The sequence below is a fragment of the Arachis hypogaea genome, chromosome 15, assembly GCF_003086295.3.
Source record: "Arachis hypogaea cultivar Tifrunner chromosome 15, arahy.Tifrunner.gnm2.J5K5, whole genome shotgun sequence".
In the NCBI taxonomy this organism is placed as follows: Eukaryota; Viridiplantae; Streptophyta; class Magnoliopsida; order Fabales; family Fabaceae; genus Arachis; species Arachis hypogaea.
The window spans coordinates 106,646,413-106,666,289 of record NC_092050.1 but is presented as its reverse complement, the minus strand read 5'-3'; positions in this window follow the sequence as shown (position 1 = coordinate 106,666,289).

Below are 19,877 nucleotides of genomic sequence, written 5' to 3'. Positions count from 1 at the left end.
AAACAAATGGAAAGGATCTCTATGCCTCACACAGAATCATTTCTCTTCTTCCATCCTGTAACTCTGTTCTAGGTAATCAAGTCTCTATCCTAAACATGCATAATTGGCAAAAAAATTTTTTGTTATTTAGTTTCAATATAATTAGTTAACTGATTAATTATATTTTAACTACATTTTCATAACATTGAAACTAATAAAATTTGACAACATACCTAAAGGCAACAAAAATCAACTGACTCCTTGAAGCACCAAATTGAGCACCATTGTCACTACTACCACTACTAGCAACATCACTGATGACATGTTATCTTAACCACTTATTGAGCTTCTTTTTCATTTATTTTCTTAGTTATTGAATCAAATCCTTATATTTTTAGCGATGTTTTGATAACTAATCATATATTTGGAGTTGTGTTAGAATAATTATGTTTTCAAACTAAAATCAAGCAAATCAGGATGAAAATTAACACAAAAACAAGCTTGAAGGCACCAGGCCCAAAGAAGACAAGTCCAATGCCTAGAATGCCAAGTTGGGCACCCAAACCCGGAGCCTGACTCCAAGGAGTGGCGCCCAGCATGAAAGAGTAGAAGCCCAGCGCCTTCATGCACTAGGAGGAAGAATAAAGAGCTAAAGCCCGCCTCCATAAGGTGGTGCCCAACTCCACTCCAATTTTATGTATTGGGCACCCAGCACCAAGACTTGGAGCCCGGCTCCAATTGCCTTTGTCACTGCTAGGATTCCAAAAATTGCTTTAAGCCTAACCCCACTTCACCAAGCCACCCTCCAATGCATAACCAACTCCCAGGAAGCTTCAATTCAATTCAAGATTCAAGATTTAAAAGATTAGTTAGCAACAACCACTTCTAGAAAGATAAAGATTTGGTTGTTAGGATTATATTAGATTAGATTTGAATTTGAATAAGTTATCTTTCTCTTTAAAAGATAACATTAGATTAGCTTTTGAGTTTGAATTAGTTAGGAAGTTTGATATAAATAACTGAACAAGGTTCACAAAGAGGGACATCATACATGGATCATACACCATCTGCCACCTCTCTCTAGTTTAGTTTGTAATACCCTAACTACCAAAGCTCACGCTTCCGGCTGCGCAACTCTGATAGTTCGAACATTACGACGACACTTATACTATTTAATACTAAAATATGAGCCTGTTTAAAACTTTAAACCGCAAAACCGCTCCCACAAATACTTTTGTTATACAACGTACATCCATACATACCATATAACTTATAGAAACTCATAAAGAGTACATCCATATATATACATACATATATGTAAATATTATTACAAGCATTAACCAATACAATTCCTATCCCTCTTACAGAATATATCAAATAATGACGAGCATAACTAAAACAAGACAGAGCATCTCAACAACAATTAAATAAGCTCTTCGTAACTTCTGTGCCCATATCCTGAAAGGGGAAAAATGTAGGGGGGTGAGAACATCATCCTCGAAAGGGTTCTCAGTAGAGGGTTTTGGGGAATTACTGTAATAGGATACGTGAAGATAAACCGTACTAATGATTAATAACCGTCTTATGCCTCCTTTTCAAAAACAACGGTTTACAGTAAAAGTAAAGTCTAAAAATCTTTCTGAAAGAAGAACCGTTCAATTCTCAAAAACTCAAAAGCCTTTCAAAACGATTTATCTATGCGAAACCAGAATAGCCTTTCATATTTTATTCCAAACCAGAAACACAAAACCGAAATCAACCATCGATTCATCTCATTCCAACCATGGCCCTAGGCCCAAACAAATCCAACCAACAACCAATCACCACAGTCCAACAGAGTCCCAGTAGCAAACACAAATAATGAAGATGCAAGTACAAACAAACAGTTATTGCAAGTAGAACAATTAGCAATTAATCACATAGGCAAACCAAGTATAATATGCACACCCAAGCAATGTCACATAGATGCATATGATGCATGCCTGTCCCTAGTGGCTGATGATATCATCTGTCGGTTATAGAGCCAACCCGACAAGTCCTGGTAGCTAACCATTGGACTATCCCTCTGTCGCGCATCCCCAACTCGAGTTATACTCATCACAAACTTGATCATAATCATGATCCATATCCATCACCCTCACTGGTGAATATTTACGGGGGCGAGCTCATCCGGGCCTTTCACAGTGCCCGGCCACACTTACGACATAGGGTCAAAAGAGTTTCGAGTCTCGACCTGGAGCACGTGGTGGCTAGCCACTGCTTCCTCCCAGAGAAACCCTCATCTCCAATAGTGGAAGTGCAAACATTCACAATTATCAATATCTCAGCATATATGCATTCATTCTCAGCCATGGATCAACATCCATCTCAGCCATCCGGCTCACGGTTCAATCCAGAACCAGCCAATATTGATAATCACACACAGCCATTCCGACTCACAGTTCAATCCAGAACCAGCCAATATTCATAATCATACACAGCCATTCCGGCCCATAATAAAAACAGCACTTTCACCATTCAAAATCATCAAATTCATAAAATCGGCATTTAAGCCATAAATCACTTTTCTCAAGTCATTCCACTTTAAAATCAAATTTCAACTCTTTTCAGCCTTGGCTTTAAAGATCTCATTTCTCAAATCATCTCATGCTCATAAGCCACTTTTACTCAAGGTAAATTCCCTTTTTAAAAACAATGCCACTCTCGGCACCCTCTTTCCAAAACTTCCATAATCATGGCAAGTTAAAAATCTCTTTGAGATATTCAAAATCACCCATCCAACAATGGGATTTTATAAAAAAAGTTTCTCGGCAAAGTCCCAAGTCTTTAGGGGAGAATAACATAACTCATTTCGCCAAATTCATTTAAAATCATTAAAACATTGGCTTTCCGATTGAGTAATAAAATAGGATCTAAGCCAAACCGAGTCATGTAATCATTTACTTCTTTCAAAGCCGTTTCCTTTACTTAGGCAAAACCAGCTTAAACCCCCATGATAAATTCTAAAACGTTTCAACTGTTCAAAATTGTTTTAGTCTTGGAAAAATTCAGAATTCAAAGAGTACTTAAAACCTTTCTCAAAACATTTCAAAATGAAACTTGTCAATAGACATTCAGGTTCTTTCAAAGTCATTGAAACTTCTTTAATTGAAATCCCCAAGTCAAATTCAAAGGCATAAACCCTTTTCACATTCAAATAGCTTTAAAACACAAGTTTCATCTAAATAACTTTCTTCTGAAAGAGATACAATGCCTTTCTTAAGAAGCAAGACTAAATCACAATTTCCTCTTTAATAATTCATTTCAAAAGCATGAATCATTCTTTTCTTGATAATTCAAGTAAAATAGTAGAAGTCTTTAACTCATCATTTTTCCAGACAACATTCAATAAAGACTCGGATTTTATAGAAATTTCAGCAGCATCTCCCCTAAAACTTGGACTTTGCCACCCGGTTCGGGTCCCAACTAAACCGTTTCACAATCCTTTTCAACAGCCCAAATTTCAAAATCAGTCCAAGGCAAGTCAAAATCCAACAGTCATCTCAATTCCATATTTCAAGAGAACCGTTTCAACATCAAATCATTATCAGCCGAATAAACTCATTTCTAAAGCTTTAAAGAAAAGGTTCAGCAACAATCATTTATCAAAAGCCAGATCATTTAAAGCCAACCAGGCTGAAATCAAGAGTGTATTCTATCTTACACATTCTCAAGAAAATCCATTCTATTCAAATCAATTTCCAACGGATTCAACTCGATCTCAAAGCTTTAAAAGAATCAATTTCAAAAGCATTTTGTTTCACAAGCCACCCAACAGTCGAGTCAAACAAACACCCATAATCATACAAAACAACCAAACAATACATAGGACTTATACAATCACCAAATACACATCCTCACATCAGTACCCATATGTAATAATTTCAATATACAAAATATAGTTTTCGGAAAGCGCCCCTACCTCAAGGCAAAACCATAACCCAAATGCGTCACAGAGTCCTTTCCGCCTCAACCCGAACTGACGGCAACCAAAACCTCAGCTCCCAGTCACGTTCGCAATAACCATAGCAGCACTAATCACAACATACAATAATCAGGACTCGACCCCACGTTATCAAAACTCATATTCATTAACCGAACACAACAGAATACTAACGTGAGGCTTTTTCCGAAACATAAATACTTACTGAACTAGCGAAACGAAGCAGCTGCGATTCCGAACCGACCCGGCAACAGCTCCGGTAGCGGCCAGAAGCTCCAGGGAGTCAGCTATAATAACCACGTAGCATCAAAACCTTCTCAAAACCCAAAAAGACAAACCATAAATTTAAAATTCTTACCGGCAGAGCGTTCTCCGACGACAGAGGCAACCTCAGCCCCAACTACTCGTAACAGCAACAACAACTCTAACCGTGACATGCCATAACTTGAACTCAGCCCGTAACTAAGGAGAAGTGACTGAGCCAAGCGGCGGCATCCCCGGCGGTGGTTCCGGTAGCCACCGGACTGCTCCTGGCGACCAGAACAATGGCAAGGCTTCCTCCTCCTTCGGCAGCAATAGTGCAGAAGCTTCAGCTAAGCACCGCAGAGCAGCAGATCGGTAGTGATGGAGCCGGCTTCTCCTCCATCACGTTCTGTTCCTCCCGCACTGCTCTCTCCCTCTTGCCGACGACCGTGATGGAAACAACCCCCAGCAGCAGAGGCAACAAGGCTGGCTCGACCGCAGCAGAGTGTGACACGCCTCTCTCCTGGCTCTCGCTCCCCTTCTGGCCGCGATTCACGGCGGCGATAGTAGCGCCGTTGGAAGACACGGAAGCAGTGGCGGTGACAAGGCTTGCCGCAAGTTTCTCTTCTTCGTGCGCCTCTCTGTTCTGGGTTCCCTCCTTCGCGACGGCCATGGCGGCGGCAGATCGGTGGCAACGTGGTGGTGCGACGGTGAGGGAGCTTGGCGACGGTGACCCTAGCAGCATGGACTGCTGCGACAGTGCGGCGCAACGAGCTTCCCTCCTTCCACTGGTGGCGAAACCCTCACTCTCAGATCTCCCCTTTCCTCTTCCGACGGACCCCCTTCCCCTGCTTCCCTTTCTATTTCTTTCTTTCTTTCATCTTTGCAGCCGCTGCTGCTACTGATTGTTGGGAGAGGGTTTTGGTGGTTGTAGGGTTAGAGGGAATGGGTAACTGGGTTAGGGTTTTTAGGGTTAGGGGTAATTTTGTAATTTTAAATAAAAATAGGGCCAATATAGTAATTAAAAATAGATTTTAACCCAACAGTAATAATGTATAAAAATACTATTTACTCATCAATCTCACACTTTATTTTCAATAAAATGTCCAAATCAAATAATTTGAAATAATATAATTAATTTCTCTATTTTCCAAAATAGCAATATCAATATATTAAAATATTGATTATTTAGTCCATATCATATAAAATTCTTATTATTTCATAACTATCAACTTTATAATTTAAATATAGAAAATAATCCAATAATTATAAAATTGGATAATAATCATAACTTATTTCAAATTCAATAAATCAAAACTTGCTTTAATTTTCTTTAATAGATGAATTTCTGAAATTAAAGCTACAGAAACACTGAATTTGAAATTAACTAATGATAGCCCTTTTTCAAAGGTTTTGGGTCTTACATAGTTGTTTTCTTCTCTACCATGAGTAACTAAACCTCTCTTGTTAAAAGTTAGGGGCTTTATTCTATTTTTATGGATTAATAATGCAAGTGTTTTCTTTATTTTGATTCATGCTTCTCTCCTCTTTCAAGATTGAGTTTTGTTCTTCATCAATAATGGTTAGAAGTATTGAGAGATATTCTAATTCTGTCTTGTATTTCGGTATTATTTCTAGAGATTTAATATTGGAATTAGCTTGAAACTCATCTCATAATCTTCACTAATTTTAGAACTAGTTTTTGAATATGTGACATTTAATTCATCTAGGGATAGTCTTTGAATATTGTGTGACTTAAAATCGAAACCGTTCTTAACCTCTTTTCTTGATTAATTAACCAACACATTGGCGATTAATTAAGTTAAGAGAAATTAGATTGCCAAGACATTAGAATTTAATTATAAATGATTTGCTATGAAAATTTTTTTGCATGAATCAAAGTTTTGAAAACACAAGTATTATTCTTCCTAAAGGATTTAGCATGCCCAAAGCCTTTAACATTCCATATTCTTGTTTTCTTTCTAATTCTTTAAGCCTTCCCTCGCCCAATAATCCAAACAAAATCGATTCTCACTTGCTCTCAAAGTCACGAACCAATTCCCTCTTTCCAAGGTGTGATTGATCTAATTAGAAATTTAATTAGACGTTACTTGCTTCAATCTGTTATGTCTCATGAAAACGATATTCATGTACCGTGATATTACTTAATACGATTTGGTGCACTTGCCAATAATACGAACACATCAATTTTGGCTCATCAACCACCAACGGTAGTTATGGTAGTAGCAACAACCTACAAATTGATCAACATTGTTATAAATGCATCTAAAACTCACAAAATAGAGACAGAAAAAAAGCAAATTGATTAAACTGAAGGCTCATCATGAGAACACGACGGTGGTCTCAGAACAACAAACAGATGAGAGAGAGAGAGAGAGAGAGAGAGAGAGAGAGAGTATTAGCATGCGTCAATTGGCGTCAAATGCGGTTACCGATGACTTAACACAAGTATTATTCTTCCTAAAGGATTTAGCATGCCCAAAACCTTTAACATTCCATATTCTTGTTTTCTTTCTAATTCTTTAAGCCTTCCCTCTCCCAATAATCCAAACAAAATCGATTCTCACTTGCTCTCAAAGTCACGAACCAATTCCCTCTTTCCAAGGTGTGATTGATCTAATTAGAAATTTAATTAGACGTTACTTGCTTCAATCTGTTATGTCTCGTGAAAACGATATTCATGTACCGTGATATTACTTAATACGATTTGGTGCACTTGCCAATAATACGAACACATCAATTTTGGCTCATCAACCACCAACGGTAGTTATGGTAGTAGCAACAACCTACAAATTGATCAACATTGTTATAAATGCATCTAAAACTCACAAAATAGAGACAGAAAAAAAGCAAATTGATTAAACTGAAGGCTCGTCATGAGAACACGACGGTGGTCTCAGAACAACAAACAGATGAGAGAGAAAGAGAGAGAGAGAGAGAGTATTAGCATGCGTCAATTGGCGTCAAATGCAGTTACCGATGACTTAACTATCGGTAAATAAATTTCTCGAAAAGAATAAAACGTGTCATATTTTAGCGACAACATAGCTTTTTATTGACGACAATAACTTCTGCCTTTGGACGAGCCGTCAGTAACAGAAGCGTGTATAGTTGTGAACATTGTGTGAGTGATACATCAACTTAGAACTTAAAAGCTACAGCAAGGGAGAAAGTTGGAGGTGGAAGAATGTAAAAGAGTTTGAAGGACAATTTTCCCTCAATAGGTAAACCCATTCATTCCATACCGTGAAATCACGTTTTCAAATAAATGAAAAAGTGTGGAAGACATACCATAAACAATTAAGATGCTCACAAAGAATTGTAAGAATTTAATGAAGGAAGACCTGTTATTATGAGTGTGATAAAAAAAAAACATACATAGTAATAAACAATGGTTGAAAAAATAAGGAAGCGACGTGTAAGACTTCCATGACAGGATTGTATAATATAGATATAATGCCTTATCATGCTCACAATGAATTGTAAGAATTAATATTCACTATTTTTAATAAGGCTATGATTTATAAATGTAGTCTTATGAGTCCTCTAACATTTACTATATTTAATATGGCTATGATTTATGAATGTAGTTGATGAACGAAAACTAATGCTCATGAATACTGATAAGTAAGGATGAGTATAATTTAGACTTTCAAAAATTCAAACGGCATCTATTTTAAAACTAGTTTTTTGGTTTATGAAACTAAATTGGAACCGGATAAAAAGAGAAATCAATTTTAAACTGGTTTAAAAAAATAAAATCTCCTTTTCAACCAGTTTTAATATTTAAATCTAATTTTTATATATAAACCGATTTTAAATCTGGTTCATTAATATCTAAATTTAAAATTCTTTTTTTTGAAAATCCAGTTTAAAATTAGATTTTTTAATCTCAAAAATCATATTTTTTAATCAAAAATCCAGTTTTAAAACCAATTTTTAAACTAGATTTTTTAACGAAAAATCTAATTTTAAAACCAGTTTTTAGAAATCTAATTTTTAAACCATAATTTTTTAAAAGTAAAATTAATACTAAAGTTTTTTTAAACTATATATATAGGTTCATTACAACTAGGATTTAGTTCTTTACAAATCTAATGACAATAGGTAATCTATATAACATTTAATCATTCTCAAAACATCAAAAAGATATAATAGAAAAATTTTCCTAAAACAATAATCACAAAATATCAAAAGATGCCAACAAAATCTTCAAACAACCACAACCTTTGAAAAAAATATATCTGTAAATAACAAAATATATCTTTGTCATTTTGAGACAAATCTTTGGATGAAAATATAAAACCAAATGTGAATACTAAGCATACCTAGTCATCATCAAGATTATCAATTGATGCTGCCATAGAACAAGCACCATCATTAGAGAAAAATATATCTGCCAAGGGAAATAGATTAATTATTAAGTCTATATTCAACAACTTTTAATTGGTAACTAATACCTAATTTCTAAAATAGCAAGACAACAAAAACAAAAATAAAATAAAATGAGAAGAAATATGAAAAAAATTCTATACCTTGATCAACTTGTTGAAGAACTTCACCATCATCATCTAAAGAAGAGAAAAGATCTTTCTTAAGCCAATCTCCTGTACAGACTAAGGCCTCTACCATTCTAGGTGTTAAAAAACTGTGGTATAGATCGAGGACTCTTCCTCCAATACTAAATGCATACTCCGAAGCTACTGTAGAAACAGGTATAGCCAATACCTTGTGAGCCATATTTCCGAGAATTGGAAATCGGGTTGAGTTGACCTTCTACCAATTTAAGATATCAAAATTATGGGAGTATGGCTTGCAATCTTCTTGTAAATATCTATCAAGCTCAGATCTTGTATTTGTTCTACGACTAGTTACTTGTAGAAAAAAGCCCATGCCATGAACATCGGTATTAATGTTGCAGGCTTGAACATCTTGCGTATTAGCTTCACTTGCTTCCTCAGAACTTTGGTATTGCTGATAAAGTATCTTTATGCACTTGACAACTTTGACTTCAATTCGCCTCCTTTTTCTTCTCTAAAAAAGTAATACAAGAAATAATTGACATACTCAATATTTTGCATTAGATTAAGTACGATAGCAATCAATAACAACATTTTCACCAAATCAGAATCACCCCAATACTTCTCATACTTAACCCTTATCCTTTCCACCATTGACATAGTATTGAAATCAACAGAATCACAAGAACGACGAATAAATCGTTCAATTGCAAATACTTCATTCATATACATATCACTAGTAACATATAAGGTACCAGAAATACGTATAGTGGCATCACTGAACACTCGCAAAAATGACACAATAGACTCAGCATACTCCCAGTCTGAATCAGAAGGAATACCTCTCCATTTTTCTCCACTTATCTCTCCTATATAGGTATTGTCTTTCAAAGCAAGCAACTCAAATGCTTCGCGATGCTTCAAAGTTACCTCTAATATATGATAGGTAGAGTTTTACCTAGTCTCAACATCCATGCAAGCCAAGTCTTTATATTGAATTTTTTCTAGTTCAACACACTTTTGAAACCTAGTGGGTCTATATGGGAAATATCTAACATATTTTACTGCACTATGAATTTTCAAGACTGATTCATCAATCTCTTTCAACCCTTCTTTTACAATCAAGTTTAGAATATGTGCACAACACCTCATGTGAATAAATTTACCATTTAAAATAATGCTATTCCAAGAATTTAATCGCTACTTCAGATATTTAATTGCAACATCATTAGACGATGCATTATCAACTATCACACTAAATACCCGATTCAAATTCCAATTATTTAAACAAGATTCAATTGTCGCTCCTATAACCTCTCCTGAATGACTTGTTATTTGGAAAAAATTAAGTATTTTTTATCTAGTTTCCAATCCAAATCAACAAAGTGTGCTGTCAAACTCATATAAGTAAAATTTTGAATTGAAGTCCAAGTGTCAGTTGTTAGACATACTCTACCACAATTTGTCGGGAAAAAATCTTGCAACTTCATCTTCTCTTCAACAAAAAGAGCTCCAATATCACGTGCTAATGTAGTCCGTAAAGGATGTTCGGGCTCTCAACGAAGCGAAATGGTAGCACCTTCCTAATAAATATTTCCACAAGTGCCCTTCGATCCTCCTCTTGGTAAAATTTGGAAGCACTGGGTGAATTTAAAACACCACGCTCATCTATAGTCAATGTGGTCGTTGTTTTTCTTCTTTTGTTCGAATCATTATTAGGACTTTGCTTGCATCTTCTCAAATAACCACCCATTGAATTAGTTTCATTCCCATATTGTATTAAACTACCACAATATTTGTATTTAGCCTTCTTCTTGGTAGCATTTTCTACATCAAAATGATCCCAAACAGCTAACCGATTTTTACGAACACCTGACGGTGGAGAAGATGGTTGAGTGCTAGCGGACATCCCTGCTGCTTCAATATTACTATTTTCAGTCATCTTGCTTTGTATATAAAATAAGGTATATAACTCAAAATTTGGTACCAAACATACTAAAATTAACATAAACTAATCTAAAAAAACAGTAGCCAATGCTATTAACAGCAGAACATAAATAAAACTAGAGAGTAACTTTAGAACATTAGGTTCTATCATCAACAACTACCTGCTAATTTCATCACTAGTTTACAATCTTTCCATATCATTTATCTCTAGTTTGTGATGTCAGAGAGTATTTCCTAATCTTATAACCAAATCTTTATACATGACTTATGATCAACTTTAGTTATCAGTGAACCAAACCCACCATAGAGTCATCATCTGCATCCACACTTGTACCTTCAGTTCCATTCCTTGAAACATTTTAACAACGTTAGTACTACTCCTCATTGTCAAAACACAACCTCAACAACCTTAAAAACATGTATTTAACCTACATTATACCCAAGATCCCCTACAAACCATAAATGACACTTATATAGTTATATAGAACCATCACCTTTTTAACCGAATCCTAAAATCTTAACCTACCATAATATCATTTTATCACACAGTTATAGGGAAAATATATAACCTTTCTGTATTTGGGTAATTTCAATCTCAAATACCACAGTTACAAGGGAAATTTCAAAGTGCATTGCATTCTAGATTCATAGAATTCATTAAGAGATAAAAATCAATGTGCATTCTAGTTTCACAAATCAAGTTCATATTAATAGTGAATGTGTGAATTGAAGCTCATTTGTTGGATAGTTACGTATCATCAAAGATTAACTATCGTCAAATGGTTTCTTTTATATCAGATTCTTTTCTGTATGAATCAATCAATCAAATATGTATGAGATTATTTACCAGCACCAATCAACTTATTAAGTAATTATCAACTAATTGTAAAATAATTATCAACTGATTAAAAAAATTAAATACGAAAGAAGCACGAGAAGAGGAAAATGGTACTAAGTACTAACCCTGTAACCCAGAGGCAAGAAGCATGAGCAGAGGCGAATGAAAAGAAAAAGAACTGGAAGCCCACACCTGTGACGGTAAGTCGACGACGGTAAAACCAAAGGATGACGATGGCAAATGAAAAAGGAGAACACCAAAGGCAGAAGAAGAGACACAGAAGTTAGGTCGTTGAACAATTGAAGGAGTCAACATAGTGCCGGTGCCAGTTGCCTGTTCCTGTGCCGGCTGTGGCGGAGACTACATGGTTGAAGGAGAAGAATTGAAGGAGAAGAGGACTGGATTTGTGCGTGAGTGAAGTGTGAACTGGTTCACCGAATCAGAGTTAGGGTTTTTTCAAATTTGGATCTTAATTTGGATCCGGATTTAAAACTGTTTAAATGGTTTGGATTAAAAACAAACTATAAAATAACTTCAATTTGGTTTGGATTTTTTTATTTAAATTTATTTTTTTAATGGCTTGGTTTGAATTTAGTTTAAAATCCAAAATATGGATTTTTTTTTGCACATCCCTACTGGCAAGTGCATTAGATCGTTCAAGTAATATCATGGTGGGTGGATATCATTCCCACGAGGATTAATAGATTGAGGCAAGTAACTAATTAAATCTCTAATTAGATCGATCGATCAGACCTTGGATTATGAATTGTGAATTTTGAAGTAAAAAAAAAAGAGCATTGAAGAAGATAATGAGAGAATGCTTTGAAGTTAGAAGAAAATTAATCGATAATAATGTTGAAGGCCTTGGAGGTTTGATTCTTGGAAGAATAATGCTTATGCTTTCTTATTTAATTCATACAAAAATAATTTCATAGCAAATTATTTATAATCAAATCTCCATCCTTTGGTAATTTAATTTCTCTAAACCCAATCGTCAATTACTTGGTCAACTAATCAAGAGAAGAGGTGAAGAACGGTTTCGATTTTAAGCCACACAATATTCAAAAACTATCACTAGCTGAATTATATGTCACTTATTCCAAGACTAGCTCTAGATAATTGAAGATTATGAGATGAGTTTCAAGCTAATTCTAAAATTAATTTTTTCAAATGTAATAACAGAATCCAAGACAGAATTAGAATATTTCCCTATAGTTCTAACCATTAGTGATTAAGAACGAAACTCAATCTTGAAAAGTAAAGATGCATGGATTAAAATAAAGAAAGCACTCACATTATAAATCCGTAAACCAAACAGAGCTACTAACCTTTAACAGTGGAGGTTTAGTGACTCATGATAACGAAGAAAGTAATCCTAATTATGAGAGATGGCGTATGATTCGATTCCCCCTTCTGTGAACCTTGTTCACTTATTTATATCATATGTTCTATCTTAAAATTCAAATCCAAAAACTCAATCTAATCTTATCTTTTTTTTTTTGAAGGATAAGATAGATGACTACCTACTCAAATTCAAATCGAATCCTAACAATAATTCAAATTTCATCTAGAAACAAATCCTAACAACCAAATCTTTATCTTTTTAGAATGAATTAATGCTAACTAATCTCTTGAATCTTGAATCTTTGGATGAGATTAAGACTTCTCATGATTTGTATAACTGAAATTGGGCCTTAGCAAGTATTACATCCTGGGAGTTGAGGCTTAGGAACGTCGGGCGTACTCCTTCAAATGTTGGCTTTGTGCCAAATTGGCCTTCCAGGGATGCTGGTGGTCAGGCATGTATGCTGGAATGAGAAGGGCTGTCGGGCATGTGTGCTGGCCGCTAGGCTTGTATGCTGGGTGACGATCGGATTTTTGCTAATTTAGAATTTTGTAAAAATATAGTCGCATTGCAAGTATAGTTTCTAAACCGACAGAGAATCCTTTCGTACAAAATTTTGGTTGTCACAAGTAACAAAACCCAATAAAATTTATAACCGAAGTATTTAAACCTCAGGTCATCTTCTCAAGGAATTTCAGGGTAGTATGATTTATTATTGATTATGGAAAATTGTATGTTTTGGGTTTTTGGAATAAGGAACAAGTAATTTAAATGACAAGGAAAAATAAATTAATAATAATAAAATCTCCTGGCAAGATATGAGAATTGGAATTTCTATCCTAGTTATCCTTATCAGGTGTGATGAGAATTGGGTTTTAATCCTACTTAGTTAACCCTTACTAAAGCAAAGGAAAGTCAAGTGGACTAATTAATTTGATCCTCAAGTCCTAGTCAACTCCTATGGGAAGACTAGTTTTTAGAGCGATTAAAATCAATTAGCAAATCCAAATTCAATCAACAGCTGAGTTTGATAACTCAAGTGTTACCAATCACTTAACCAAAACCAAAAGAAAAAATAAATCTAAAATAAATTGAAAGCATCGTAAATAGAATAAAATAATCATTAATCTGAAATACCTCAAATAATATTAAATAGAATATTCAAATCTTGACATGAAAAGGTTCATAAGCTAAATTGGAACACTAAAAAGTAAAAGCATTGGAATAAATAAAAAAAGAAGAGAAACATTAATTAAAGGAAAAATATTGAACCTGGCATTGAAGTATTAATCATAAAAAGAATCCTAATCTTAAAACCTAAGAGAGAGGAGAGAACCTCTCTCTCTACAAACTACATCTAATTCTAAAATTATGAATTATGAATGTCTCTAAGTTGTTATTTGATTCCCCCATTCTCTGGCTTATATTCTGTGTTTCTGGATTTGGAATTGGGCCGAAAAAGGGTCCAGAAATCGCTGGGAGCATTTTCTGCAGATTCTTGTACGTGGTGTGTGTCACGTGTTCACGTGGGTCACGCGTTCGCGTGGTTTGGGAGTTTTCCTTGTCACACATACGCGTCAGTCACATGTACGCGTCATTTACGTTCTGCTCAAGGCACGCATCTGCGTCATCCACGCATTTGCGTCGATGCCATTTCGCGCTAGGCACGCGTTCGCATCGTCCATGCGTTCGCGTCGCTGCCTTTTCTTCAAAACTCCATTTTTGTGCTTTCCTTCTATTTTTGTATGTTTTCTTTCTGTCCTTTAAGCCATTCCTGCCCTATGAGACCTGAAAATACTTAACACACAAATCACGACATCGAATGGTAATAAAGAATAATTAAAATTAATATTTTTAAAGCATAGGAAACATGTTTTCACACTTATCACATAATAAGGAAGGAAAAGTAAAACCATGCAATTCATATGAATAAGTGGGTAAAGAATTGATAAAACACTCAATTTGAGCACAAGATGAATCATAAAATCGGGGTTTATCAACCTCCCCACACTTAAACAATAGCATGTCCTCATGCTAAATCCAAGAGAAAGGGTAAAATTAGAATGGTAGAATCTTATGCAATGCAATCTATTCTAAATGCAATCTACCTACATGAATCATGCAACTCTAATTATTATCCACCTATATATATATATAGAGCTTACATGTGGTTAATTTGATTCATATCTTCAAGGAATCACATATGTATAGCCAAACCTAAATCATGTTAAAGCACTTTTGTAACGACCCAATTTTTAATATGTCTAGATCATACCAGAAACTGAGCGCTACCAATTTGTCTTCCTAATTATTATCTATTATTTATCATATGAGCCTGATTCGTTGTTAAAAGCGTAGTTAATTTGCGAGGTGTTTTTTTTTTTTTTGAAAATGTTTGGATTAATAGACAGAATCATTTATAATCAATTCACAAATAATAACAGATAAAACAGTTATAAACAACCACACATAAATACATCACAAGTAGTTGGCAACATTCGGTGATTCAGCCTTTATTAGAATATAGACTGTTAGTTAGAACACCCCTAGATATAGCTAAATAATATCTATATACATGTATATACATACAACATCCCAGGTCCTGACCTGTTCAAGAGGTCCCTAAGCTGGCACCTAGGCTAGCCTAGACTCTATACTCACCTAGTCCCTCTAAACTACTAAAGCGAGGGAAAGTACGTTCTAGGTCTTCAAAACTCAAGTCAGGTGGAACGTCAACAAAAGATAGAACATCATCTGCTACTCCTCTGCACAATCAGACTTTTCCACAGCACGTCTCTCTGGTACCTCATGAAGTAGCCACACAATAGAAATCTCGTACACATGATTTAGGTTAAAGTGCGCATACGAACGGGGTGCAGACGTTGGCTGGTCTCGCAGTATATACATATAATCAGAGAACGATATTCACCCTAGACTCAGAAGACTATCTAGAGCAGAATCCTCTTCTTGCGAACGGTCATCAGCGAACTATGGTAAGGTACTCTTACTTCCATCTGAAGGGGGAAGGGAGAGAGAAGGGGTAAGAACTGGGGAGTTCTTAGTAGGGTCGAGGTTATTAGTTACGTTCATTAATTCTATGTTGTTTAGCAGACTATTAGCAGAATACAAAGAAGCAGTAATTAGAAAACACAGATAAATAGAGAAGATAGAGAAAACAGATAGCAGAACACAAACAGAAGAATACAAGAAAATAACACAAGCGCAGAGAATGGAATACAAACAAGGAAAGCATACATTCATACCACAATCATAACAAAGGAAATGCACAACCAAGTATGATGCATGTCTAGCCCTAGCGCAGGTAATGAGCTCATCTGTCGGTTTCTACCTGCTCCCGACGTAACCCGAAGCAGCTGAAACGGGTATGGTTTTCCAGTCAGCATAGGTACAGTTCTCACTAACCAACGTATGCATCATATCCTCTGTAAGCAAACTTTGCCTTACAGGTGGCGGCATTCCAGCCGTGTATGAAATCATATTCTCTGTAAGCAATCCTTGCCTTACGGGTGCGGTATTCTAGACGTGTATGAATTAATATCCTCTGCAAGTGATCCCAGGTTATTAGTTGCAGGTACATCTCTCAATAGCTGTGTAACACTGGAAAACGTTCTGTAGTCGTACCACTATCTATCTGACTGCCTTCACGTATCAGATCATTACATAATCATTCTCATTATCATCATTCATCATCATTCTCATTATTCATCGTCATTTTCACATTCTTATGCAGTACCTCTTTCTTTCTCTGTTCAATCATACTGTAAAAACTTTACATCTTTCACTTTTACAATATCCTGGCTCAAATCATTTCTCTTTATCATATTATTCTTTTCTCTTTGTATCTCTTTACTTTACTCTGGTTACTCTGTGCTCTGTGTTACTTTATTCTGCTCTGATTTCTCTGTTTAACATGTGTATTTAAAGCTTATGTAAATTTTGGTATGAATAGTTAGCCTGTCCCAGGTATAGGTTCATTAAGTCTATACTGAAACAGTTTAACTTTTCATATAACACCTAACCCTAGTCACAACTCAAGTACTAACTAAGCTGCCCTAGTTCGTTCACTAGTCTCTGTCTGTTTTTCTGTCATTAAAATTTTACAGACTTTTTCTTTGGTTTTTATCTTTTCTTTAACTTTTTATCTTTTCTTTATCTTTGCCTCACTATCATGTTATTACCACTCCCTAAGTGTTTTATGAAGTTAATTATGAGATTCTGCACTTAAAGTTGTATTTCTAAAGCTTTTACAGAAAACTGCCTTTTTCGCATTATTTTATTATTTTATTATTAAATTTTTGAAAATTACCTTGCCTTTACCTTTTAACCTTTAAAATTAACTTTTTACCACCCGTAACTTTTAATATTTCTACTTTTACCACCCTAACTTCCAGAAATTACCATATAACCCCTTAAACACCAAAAATTTTACATTCTTGCCCTTTCTAAGATCTAAAAGGTGTTCTTCAATGTTCTTCACCACACTCAAAGTGTTCTTCGTGTTCTTCGTATATTCTTCAAATTCTTTCTCTGTTTTTACCCGTTTTTCAGTCTTTTCAGCAACCGATTTTTACCAAAATTCAAAATAAATTTCCAGCCACTAAAACCCCATCTTTTCTACATGATTTTAACACAAATTGAACCTCAATTTAAGCTCTAGGATTTCGTTTTCCAGCAGCCACAAGAACACACATTCATAGCTTGAATTTCATCAAATTTTCACCAAAATTTCAACAAGAATTACTCATACAAACAATCAATTTCAAGCACAACCAAACCATATCATAATCACACAACTCAAACACAATCAATCAAGATTAAATTCGTCAATCCCTACCTGGTTTCGCTGCTCGTAATTCGGTTAAACTTTCAGGTGGTCCTTAAGCACTTTTCCTCCTAAATCACATCAAGAACAACTTTAAATCTAAAAACTCTCAACTGACCAAATCTCACTCAGTATGTTAGGAAGAGATATCTCACCTTATACTTGCTGGAAATTCACGTTTCTTGGCCCTCAAGTCAAGTTAAGCATGATTCCTAAGGAAGAACATCAAGAAAACACATATTTACAATAACCAATAATAAGGTACACAGTTGCAATTTCCCGGCAATGGCGCCATTTTGATGATCGGATTTCTGCTAATTTAGAATTTTGTAAAAATATAGTCGTGTTGCAAGTATAGTTTCTAAACCGACAGAGAATCCTTTCGTACAAAAGTTTGGTTGTCACAAGTAACAAAATCCAATAAAATTTATAACCGAAGTATTTAAACCTCGAGTCGTCTTCTCAAGGAATTGCAGGGCAGTATGGTTTATTATTGGTTATGGAAAATTGTATGTTTTGGGTTTTTGAAATAAGGAACAAGTAATTTAAATGACAAGGAAAAATAAATTAATAATAATAAAATCTCCTGGCAAGATATGAGAATTGGAATTTCTATCCTAGTTATCCTTATCAGGTGTGATGAGAATTGGGTTTTAATCCCACTTAGTTAACCCTTACTAAAGCAAAGAAAAGTCAAGTAGACTAATTAATTTGATCCTCAAGTCCTAGTCAATTCCTAGTCAACAGCTGAGTTTGATAACTCAAGTGTTACCAATCACTTAACCAAAACCAAAAGGGAAAATAAATCTAAATTAAATTGAAAGCATCGTAAATAGAATAAAATAATCATTAATATGAAATACCTCAAATAATATTAGATAGAATATTCAAATCTTGACATGAAAAGGTTCATAAGCTAAATTGGAATATTAACAAGTAAAACCATTGGAATAAATAAAAATAGAAGAGAAACATTAATTAAAGGAAAAATATTGAACCTGGCATTGAAGTATTAATCATAAAAGGAATCCTAATCCTAAAATTAAACCTAAGAGAGAGGAGAGAACCTCTCTCTCTAAAAACTATATCTAATCCTAAAATTATGAATTATGAATGTCTCTAAGTTGTTATTTGATTCGCCCATTCTCTGGCTTATATTCTGTGTTTCCTTGTCACGCGTACGCGTTCACGTGGGTCACGCGTTCGCGTGGTTTAGGAGTTTTTCTTGTCACGCGTACGCGTCACTGACGTGTACGCGTCATTTGTGTTCTGCTCAAGGCACGCGTTTGCGTCGATGCAATTTTGCGCTAGGCACGCGTTCGCATCGTCCATGCGTTCGCGTCGCTGCCTTTTCTTCAAAACTCCATTTTTTTGCTTTCCTTCCATTTTTGTATGTTTCCTTTCTGTCATTTAAGCCATTCCTGCCCTATGTGACCTGAAAATACTTAACACACAAATCACGGCATCGAATGGTAATAAAGAATAATTAAAATTAATATTTTTAAAGCATAGGAAACATGTTTTCACACTTATCACATAATAAGGAAGGAAAAGTAAAATCATGCAATTCATATGAATAAGTGGGTGAAGAATTAATAAAAACACTCAATTTAAGCACAAGATGAATCATAAAATAGGGGTTTATCACTGGGCTGTCAAGCGTTCATACTGAAGGCTAGACATCCAGTTTTGATCCTTTGGGTCTTGGTTGGGCCTTCCTTAGACCATATTTGTGTTTTCTTACTTAAAAGGCTTTAATATTTGATTATTTTGAGAATAAAAATACCTGAAAATATAATAATACTAATACAACTCCAAATACTTGATTAGTTTTGAATTTTCACTAGAAAACATAAAAAAATTGATTAAAATCTAAAAAAATAAATAAATAAAACCTAAAAAATACTAAAGATGCCTAGGTATCAATAGTCTTATGTTCTTTTGTCTTAAATATAACTGAAAATACATATTCAAAAATCAATGCTTCATTTTATTTATGGGTTTAGCTTAAGATGCATATTAGTTAAATTCTTTATTTATTTAAACAAGCATTTGATCCAATAATAATTATTTGGATAAATCTAACAATTTCTTAAAATATGCAAAGATCAAGCTATTGCCAAATTGAGCAAATGAAAATGGTCTCAAGATTGCACTGG